Here is a 9,415-nt window from a genome sequence, read left to right as displayed (position 1 = left end):
TATTTTAAAAATTCAGATGATGAGCTGATGGTGTGTCCACCTCTGCCAAGACTGAGGTTTGTTAAGGGTCACAGGGCCAGATTTTCAGCTGCCAAAGCTCTAATAATGTCAAAGGAACTGGGCTGACACTGCAAATGAAAAATGCGCTTGCTGTGCAGCTCCACTTCCCTTTTGCTATTTTCGCACACAAACAAACACACACACACACACAAATCCCCGAAGTTGGCTTTAAAAGCCGAGAGAGAGAGAAGCATCTGAAAGTCTTTGCCAGGATCAAGGGAGATTTACCCTACCCAAAGCGCTCAGATAAAAACTTGGGGGATGTGTGTCAGGGAACGCTCCGGGAGCTGGCCGAGGGATGAGGCTGCCGGGGGGGCGGGCAGAGCCACCCTCCACCTGGGCAGGGCAGGGCAGAGGCGCATCCCCCCGCTCTGGCCCGGGCGCATCGCAGCGGGACGGACCCAACTTTTCCCTGCGCGGGCTGGGAACGGGGAGCCGGGGGGTGCGGAGCCGGGGGGTGCGGAGCCGGGCAGCCCCTCTGCTCCCGGGGCGGGGCGGAGGCGGGCGCTCCCCGCGGTCGCGGAGCGGTGGGGCGGGGGCAGCGCGCCCTGTGCTGCTGCCGTGCCTCGGCAGGCAGCGCCGCAGCCCCGCGGGCGGAGAGTGCTGCCCCCCCCCCCCCCGCACCGCACCGGAGACCGGCCCGGGCGGCTCCGTCCTGCCCCGCCGCCGCGATGAGGAGGAGCGCTTGGGGAGCTGCGCCGTACGCCGCGGGGCTCTGGCACGGCGATGGTAAGTAAGGCAGCGGCACCCCCGGGGCGGCGGAGCGCACCTTGCCCCGGCCGGGCGGTCCGGCCCGGCGGGGGTCTCCGGCGGGGGGTCGGGGTGCGCTCCCGGCCGTGCCCGCAGCCCCCCGCGCCTCGGCGGGCACCGCGCCCGGCCGCCCTGCGCCCTCGGCTCCGCGGAGCTGACCCGAGTTGACTTCGTTTTGCTGTTTTGTTGCTGTTTTCGCTCATTTCGCGCCCGTCTCTGGTGCTGCGGGGCTGCGCCCGTGGAAACGCAGGTGCCGGGGTCGGTTGGGAACGGCCGGTGTAGTAACCGGGCATCCCGGGGAAGAGGAACTTTGCTCCGCGTTTGTGTGTGAAGTAACACGGGCATCTCTGAGCGCCCACGGCTCCGGCCCAGGCTTGCGCGGTTGCTGGTGTAGAGATAGCCGGAGGGCAGGTCGGTCCGTGTGTAACGGCACAGGCAGCCGGCCAGGTAGGATGGGTTTGTACTGGTGTTTGGTATCGGCATGCGTGTCTGCCGGCTTCGATGCCATTGCGTCTGTTCCACTCGTGGTATTCAGCTGTCTCCGGGAATTACCAGTAGCGATCTGCCGGAAGGCAGGGAACAGTACTGCGGCTGGGACTGAGCAGGAGTCCGGTGCCACAAAGTTACTGGGCTAAGATGCTCGCCGGGCTCTGGAGGAGTAGGAAACTGTGCCTAAGTGAAAAAGCTGAAGGAAGTTTTTTTTTTTTTCCAGGAATGGAGCTATGGGGGTTCAGACAGCCCTGTGCTATGTCCCAGGGTCCATAGTGCAAAGCTTTCCCTGTCATATCCGAGCTATCCAAGCTCTGTATCCGCTCCAACTCGTGTTGCTGAGGCTAAGCATTTCGTCACTTTTGAACACCGACCTTACTCAGACTTACTCCAAAGCCCAGAAAAGTTAGCGGGAGTCCTGCTCGTGTCTAAGTGCTTTGGCTCAGGTACTGGGCGTGGAGCCAGTGGGGGATCTGACGCCAGGAGAGACAGAGCTGTGTCTGTGAGTGAAAAACTAGTGTCATTTCCTCAACCCCCCGAGGCATCTTTCCTAGCTCCAAAACAAACTTCCCCCATGGAAACTTCACAGAAGGGTGAGTAATTAAAACACTACACATGTGCAAGTTTCTGCTGCTTCAGAGCAGTGAGGAAGGAGCTAGGTCCTGGTTTGCCAGCTTTAAGCTCCCAGACAGCAGTGGCAGTTGGTCTGGACTGTGCTTTGAAGTGTGTGATGTCATTATGACTTCATTTACTTTTAAAAATAAAATACTTTTCTTTTAAGGGGCATATTGCCCTGTGTTTCTTGAAGGAGAATGATTTTCTCTGTCCTGTGTTACAGCAGTTGACTATTTTTGCTTGGTGATGGCAAAGGCAAGGTAGAGTTTTTTAGGAGATTACTTGGATTTTGTCATTGTAGCAGCAGATGATGGATAGCCCAGCTGAGGTCGGTCTCTGGGGAAGGCAGGTCGCGATTTGCAGCACCCTGTGTAGTACCACTCTTTGGGGGAGACCAGGGATGCGGGAGCCACAGGTGCACCCACCCCTCCCTGCTCCCAGGCAGGGTGGACCCAGGGACCGGCTCCCCGCGGCATTCCCACCAGGAGGGGGAACTCCTGCGATGTGCAAGGAGCAGCGCCAGTCGCCTTCTCCTCTGAAAAGATCTTCACTGCTTCTTTTCTTCTCTCCCAGCCTGACCTTGGCACTGTCCATACTGTCCAGTAATGGTGTTGAAAAGCAAACATATGAGTGAACCTTATGTTTGCATAAGTAATAAGTACTTACACGCTAAGGTATGTTCATCTTATTTCCTTAAACAGTCCCCTGCTGGGGATAGACATAAATAGTTCAATTTCCCCAGAACTTCGTAAACACTGATTTAAAAGTAAGAGGAGCAAGTGCACTGACTGTGCTTGTTGGCTCGTTAAAGCCCTCTAGGAAGTCTCCAAATCGTACATGGAGCTCCTCTGCGCCAACTGTGTTCCTGTAAGTGCCATCAGTGGTTCTCCTCCACCTCCTCCTCCCCATCCTCTGGAGCCAGCTGGCACTCTTTGAGTTTTCCACGTTTGCTCCTCTTTTTCAAGTAGTCCCTATCTCAGGAAATCTGAGGCAGGACAAAGAGCAAGGTACTCCTCCAGGTAAGGGTGACTGCCAGCATGGGTCTACGTCATTTGGGTGGCAACTGTTTGGAGCTGGTGGAAGGAGTTGCCAGACAAGGGAGATACAGCTTGACATGGGACAGACGGCTGCAGGCAGCTTGTGGTGAGAGGGGTGCTGAAGAGGAGGCGATGGGAATTTCCCACCTCTCCTTTGAGGACACCTCAGGTCTCTCCTGCTTTCCACACTTCTGTGCTCCTGGGCTGGAGACAGCAGGAGGCAGCGCCTGGGGGGGGATGTGGACGACAAGGGGGAATCCAGATCCTGGTGCCTTGGTGCACTGAGATGGAGGAAGGAACTGAGCGCCTTGAGGGACTGACTATGCTTCTACTGTCTCCTACACTGTAGGAGCAGCAAGCGAAGGGTATGGAGTGTATGCCAAGAAGGAGGCAACATATTGCCTTGCACATCCAACTGTCACACTACACAATATGGAAATATTCGTTGTGGGTTTGTGCTTGAAACCAAAGCTGTCATCTGAGTGAAAAGCAGGAGAGTGCCGTCCTTCCAGCACTTGCTGGTGTGCAGGAGCAGAGAAGCGGGGTAGGATTGCCCCATGCTTGGGTTGGTTCACAGCTGCAGATGCCCATCTTGTGTAAATGGAAGTAATCTCAGTAATTTCCTTGAGGAGCCATGCTGATTTAAGCTGCCTGGGGATCTAGCACAAGGACTGCAGTGCACGTTGGTGTAAATACTGAGAACTCTGTGGCTAAACATCTGGGGTGACAGTGTGCCGCGTTGATAGAGCCTCCTGTGTCAGGGCATGATGATCACAAAGCTCCTGAGGGTTAAAAGAAATCTTCCCTCATGGGAAGACTACTAATTAATTATCCAGTTATGGCTTCCCTCGCCCATTTGCTGAAAAATATGGTGATGAGTGCCAAGTTAGAGGTCATCCTCTGTTCTGATGTTGTCATTCCTGTGCTTCATTCCTCAGGTAGTCTCTCAAAAAAAATTCCAAGTCTAAGACAACCAATGTACCAAATTGAAAGGTAGAGATGTTTCTTCGGAAACCTGGTTGATTGCTCTAGGAAACAGAGTTTTTCACTCTGAACACTTACTATAAGGATGCTGAGGAGCAGGGGGACCCTTTCTGCTTGCCCTGCATTGACCCCCAAAATTTTTGCCCCACTGGGCTCAGCTGGTGATGGCAACTTCTATCTTTAGGCCTGCACTTGTGATCTACACTTGCCTTCAGCTGTGTTATCATCTCATTCCTCCTCTGTGCTGATATAAGAAAAAAAAAATCTGTGGCATCATTTTTCACCATGCATGAATTACGTCTAGGGTGGGAAAGCAGGGCTGTTCCTTCAGGTCCCCAGAGGACGGAACACCAGCATTTTCTGCTCTTGCCTCCTGCGTGTGTAGGAATAAAGCCATAGGAAAGGTAAAATGCACATTTAGCTTAGGGCCAGCTGCAGCTCTGAGGTTGCCGCTGTGTGGCCGCTGGTATTTCACTGGGCAGGCTGCATTTAGTTGTGAAGAACCTTGTTGTGGTGGAATTTATGGGGAAGGGGGACAAAGTGCTTCGTGTCTTTCACATTTAATCTCCTTGCACTTCTGTTTCCAGGGGTTCCCTGTTCTCCCTGGTGCGTTTTGTTGTGGGGCTGCTTTTTTTTCCTGAAAAAGCTGATGGTTGTCAGTATGATCTAAACCTTGGCCTCAGCTGGTGCAGAGGGTGGATTACCTCCCACAGAAGCCTTAACGTGTGGGTCAGGAGATGGGAGAGGGATGAGCCATATGCTTGTTCTCTCAGCTAACATGAAACTGAAACCAGTATTTTCAAAGCAGCTGACTTTAGTCTGGTCTTGTTGTGTAATTCCATTAGACTTATTTCTATTAGAACGAATAATCTAATTCGAGCCCCTCCTCAACCCTAATGCGTTCGAGTGGCTGCAGACACATGGGTTGCAGTGACACACAGCCAGCAATGCATGGTGGAAAGCAAATTACTCTGTAAGAAGACAAATTGAACTTGGACAATTTTATGTGATTAGGGGAACAATTAGAGAAAATAGCTGGAGGTGCACTCGCCCAGTGGTTCATGTGCTGGTGGAGATGGGTGGTGGGGTGCTGGCTGCTCTCCAGCCTGAGCACCGGGCATGGTGGTGCTGGGGTGCAGCGACAGCCCCCCCGCCATGTCCTGTCTCCAGAGTGGAATGGGAAGATAATGGTGAAAAGCCACTTGCTGACCACCTGTGCTGGTGAAGCTGGGGTGTTTTTTCTGTGTCCTGATGCAGACAGGAGGGTTTGCTTATTCACAGATGATCTGGGTTTTATAGAGCCATGACTTGGTTTTGTCTGGTGCAGCAGGGGTTGGATCTGGACCTGTTGCACAAAGTCAAGCAGGAAGAGTGCTTTCTTCTGGGTTCTCCCCTTTCCTCCTGAGATCCCTGGATCTGTATTTCACAGAGCCGAGACAGGAGCTCTGTGCCCTGCCTTCAGTATATCTCATCCCTGCCTACTCTACCCTGCCCTCGTCTCCTCCATCCGTAAAGGCACTCACACCCACAGTATTGTTTAAAGTCAGTGAGCTCTGTGTAGGCTCAACGCTTCTGAAAATCAGGCCCGCGTGGTCCCCCTCACATGTGCATCCATTCCCGGCTGCTCCCTATGCTCCCTCTCCCTCCCTCCCTCCCTTGCTAACTTTGTGCCTGTCTTCTGGTCTCTGGCTGGGCGAGAGTCGTGTTCAGCCACACACTGCAAAGCCGAAGTCGCGGTCAGTGGCGACTGTTGAGCATTTGCATCGCAGCGGCACAGCTTACAGCTGCAAGCGCCAGAGCTGCCGCTGGCTACGGCAGAGCAGCAGGGCAAGGACTTCGTCCCAGCTTAGAGCAAGCGAAGCAAAGGGCTGGTGTGGGGCGACGGGCTCTGTTTGCTCAGAATCACAGTGCTGGGAGGCTCGTTATTTTCTTTGACTTCCCCCCCACCCCTTTCAGTTTGAGATGGCACAGACAAGTTCTGCCCTTATTATAGTTCCCATGGAGACAGATTTGATGCCGTACGTTAAAGGGGGGTGAGCCACAGTCAGCTCGCGCCTGGGCCAGCAGTTCCCCCCGTTCGTTTGCACAGCAGCTCTCCCAGCGGGAATCCAGGCTCAGGATCCTTGTCAGGTTCTCTGTCTCCAGAAACAAAACCCTAAACCATGTCTTCCTCTCTTAGTCTTTGTGCGTGGGGCACAGCAGAACTGTCTGACTCTTGCTGCCATTGGACTCTGGCATCCCTGGGACACCTATGCTGTGGCTAGTCCAGCCTGAACGTTTCCACCTTTATACTTGAAAGTCCTTGAAATGAGTCAACTTCAACATTATCCCTTTCAGCATCGGAGCAGCCACTCTCACAGCATCCATGAAAAGCTCACAATACTGTCTTTAAATGCAGAAGGGTTAATCTGGACTGATGGATGTCGACAAATGAATCCATCTATTCTATGGTGTGCCATGGCTGCTTTAACATTAGTGGAGTCAATGCTGCCACCGTTAAATCCCTTCTCAGAGGTCTGCCTCAGAGTACTTGAAGAATGCAACTGATTTTAGATGAGTGAAAGCAGAGGAACGTACCTCCTTTTTATGGGCCCTCCATGGGGATGTTAGAAAATCATATTTTCCTTAACAGGAAAAACTACTGAGCAAAATTTCTATCGTTCAGCAGAGAAGGGAAAAAAGAAATAAAAACCCCAAACCAGTCAACACTGTATCCAGAAAAACAAGGGAAGTTAATAGCAATGAATATAAATTAGACATTAGAACATGCAGGTGTCTGATAAGGGAGGCTAAAGGAATCAGTGAAATAGTAATGAGCAGGAGGGTTAAAGATGAAGAGAAAGCATCTTCCAAGCACATTAGGAATCAACAGAACGCTATGTCCAGCGTTAACTCCTTTGCTGGGTTCAAATGGTAGAGTCATAAGAGGAAAAGAGTGTTAGATTAAACTCCAGCATATGGGTTATTCTCCAAATCACCCTTCTCCCTGGCAAGAAGTGCTGTCTGCCGTTCCTGTCACCAGACTTCCAGCTGAGAAAAAGAATTGGCCAAGTAGTCAAGGAGCATAAATTGTCATAATAATAATAACACCTTGGTCTTAACCTAGTGCATTTTTTACTCCGTACACTTTACTGAAGACGGCAATGCCATTATTTCATTCTTTTAGAAAGGATGCTGAGAGAAAAGGGGACTTCTCTAAATCAGTGTTGGGGATTAGCAGCAGGACCAGGTATAAACCCCTGTTCTGCAGAGCCCCAGCCGCTTGCCTGTGGTCCGCCAATGTCCATGGCACAAGTGATACGCTCTGCGTTACTGTGGCACTGTAGTGATTTATGCTAGTGAAAGGGGGCTTATCCATGGAAAAACAGATTCCAAAGTTGAAAATTTTGCCCACTCTGAAGCTGACAGTAATATTATCATTAATTTGATTTGTGGGTTTTTAAAGCCGGAAAAGAACTTCTCTGATCATCTTGTCTGCTCTCCTACCTACAAAAGAAAGACACAAACAAAAGAAAAACTGTAGCTGAGGAAATGTCTTCATGATTAATTCCAAGGTATCAGCTGGGGAATAATAAAAAAGAAATAACCCAGTTGTTTTATTTAATAATAATAGAAGACAAAAAACCCCAACCCACAACAAAAACCCCAACTCCAAACCCTGTTTAAATCCCCACTTGACTGTGAGGATTTCCAAACAGCCCATATAACAGTGTGTAGAAGGCCAGAATGAAAGGAAATTATTTCAGGCAGTGGTTTGACCCCTTCATTGCCCTCCTGGTGCAAATTCCAGGCTGTTCCTGGGAGTTTTGTTCTGTGAGAACACACATGGTCTTCTCCTGGTCGGTGCAGTGCCAGGTGGAGCATGTACAGGGGGAGAAGAGAGTCAGGGCTCGCTGCTGGAGACCAGACCTGGCACGCTGCGTTGTGCCTCGCTTTATGAGCACACATTTGAATTAGCAGGGCACCTTGGCAAGGGAGGTCCTGTTTACTGGGCAGGAGATGAATAGGGACCTGCAGGAAGAAGAAAAGGGGATGCTGGCACTGCGGCATCCCCGGGGGTGGGCAGGGCTGCGGAGGAGCTGTGTTTCTGGCGTGAGTGAGCTCCCAGAGAGGAGCCAGCCTTCAGAGCCACGCTCTGGGGCGGTGGTGCCATCCTCCCTGCCAGCGGGGCAGCTCCTTCCCCATCCCCGGTGTGCTTTGTGCCATCGTTCACACAGGGCTGAGCTGACTTTTAAACCAAATTTAGTACAGATGTGCATATGCTAAGCATTAGAAACCAAAAGGTCCTGATGGACAATTAAAGAAAAACCTGTCTGCGTTGAATGGATTTCAGGACTGACTCTGAAGCCAGTGTTTTCCGGGATGAAACCAGGAGAGTTAACTCATTGCCATGGGGATGCTGTCTGCTGGAGACACAACCTGCTTGATGTCTGAGGACGATATCGCAGATCTGTCCTGCCTAACCTTAGGCAAATAATTAGTATCCTGCTACTGCTAGTGAGAAGAAATAAGAGAAAGGAAAATAGCTCTTTGGTGCTTAAGCTCTTGCTTGAAATGTGGCAGGAAGAGCACAGCGGCTCCCCAGAGTGGTGGGTGCTGCTAATCCTGCAGGACGGCACTGCGTGCCCATGCTGGCAGCTGGCAAAGGTGGAGCAGCCAGGTTCACCTCACAGCGTTGTGTTATGCCATAAAGCCCCAGAGCATGCATGGGAAACAGAAAGTTTTCTTGGCTTCCATAGGCTGCATAAATCTGTAAGTACTCTGATGTGCACAGCCTTTGTGCCTGGAGGGGCAGAAGGAGAAGTCAGAGGGGGGACAGGGCAGGGAGCAGGTGACCGGAGATTTGGGCCTTGTAGTGCCCTTCCTAATTCTAGGAGATTTCTAGAAAAAGAAGTATTTTCTAGAAAAAGAAAAGTTGTTTGGTGGGGTTTTTTTGAGAAGGGAAAATACAGTCAACACACTGTGGGACACTTGGAAGTTACAAGAGACTCTCCTGGGCTGGATTTGCCTGTGATAGGCAGGGCTCTGGGTCTGGCTGTCACCCCTCTGCCCTCACTCTGAGGAGGGTGAGTGAGAATTTGATGAAAGTAAAACGGTGGCAGAGACACCCACTGTACCAGCATGTAAGAGCCAGTTGCTTGAAGCCAGTGGCTGCTAGTGGAAGATGAAGTTCTCTTTCCCTCCCCCTCTTTGCCGTTAGCCACTTTCCATTCTGGAGTTATCCATATTCTTGGATCTGACTTTCAGGTCGTGTTGCACATGGACGTGCTCTCAGAGACACAGGCAATTCAGCATCTGCAGCTTCGGAAGTCTTTCAGTAGGAGCCAGGCTAAATAATCCACCCTGTCTTTTACCATAGGGGCATGTCAGGGAACTGCAAAGTAAGCATCTCATTGTTGGTATGACTTTAAGAGCCTTGCTGGTCAGGGGAAAAAAATCACAGGAGCTGATTAAAAACTAATTTCGAAGATGCCTTTTAT

General features: G+C 51.4%; 1 protein-coding gene across 6 annotated transcripts in view; it reads left to right on the top strand.

Annotated features, from left to right (window-relative positions):
* Positions 1 to 283: 283 nt before the first annotated feature.
* The window catches only part of HTR4 (5-hydroxytryptamine receptor 4), a 138,095-nt gene continuing 128,963 nt past the window's right edge, over positions 284 to 9,415 (top strand). For all 6 annotated transcript variants that reach the window (XM_075766929.1, XM_075766923.1, XM_075766927.1 and 3 more), the window contains exon 1: positions 284 to 789. The gene's annotated coding sequence lies outside the window, so the exon portion shown is untranslated. The remainder of the gene's footprint in view (positions 790 to 9,415) is intronic.

This window comes from Balearica regulorum, chromosome 14 (assembly GCF_011004875.1).
Source record: "Balearica regulorum gibbericeps isolate bBalReg1 chromosome 14, bBalReg1.pri, whole genome shotgun sequence".
Classification (NCBI taxonomy): domain Eukaryota; kingdom Metazoa; phylum Chordata; class Aves; order Gruiformes; family Gruidae; genus Balearica; species Balearica regulorum.
The sequence above is the reverse complement of the archived record's forward strand: the minus strand, read 5'-3'. Positions and strand labels throughout refer to the sequence as shown.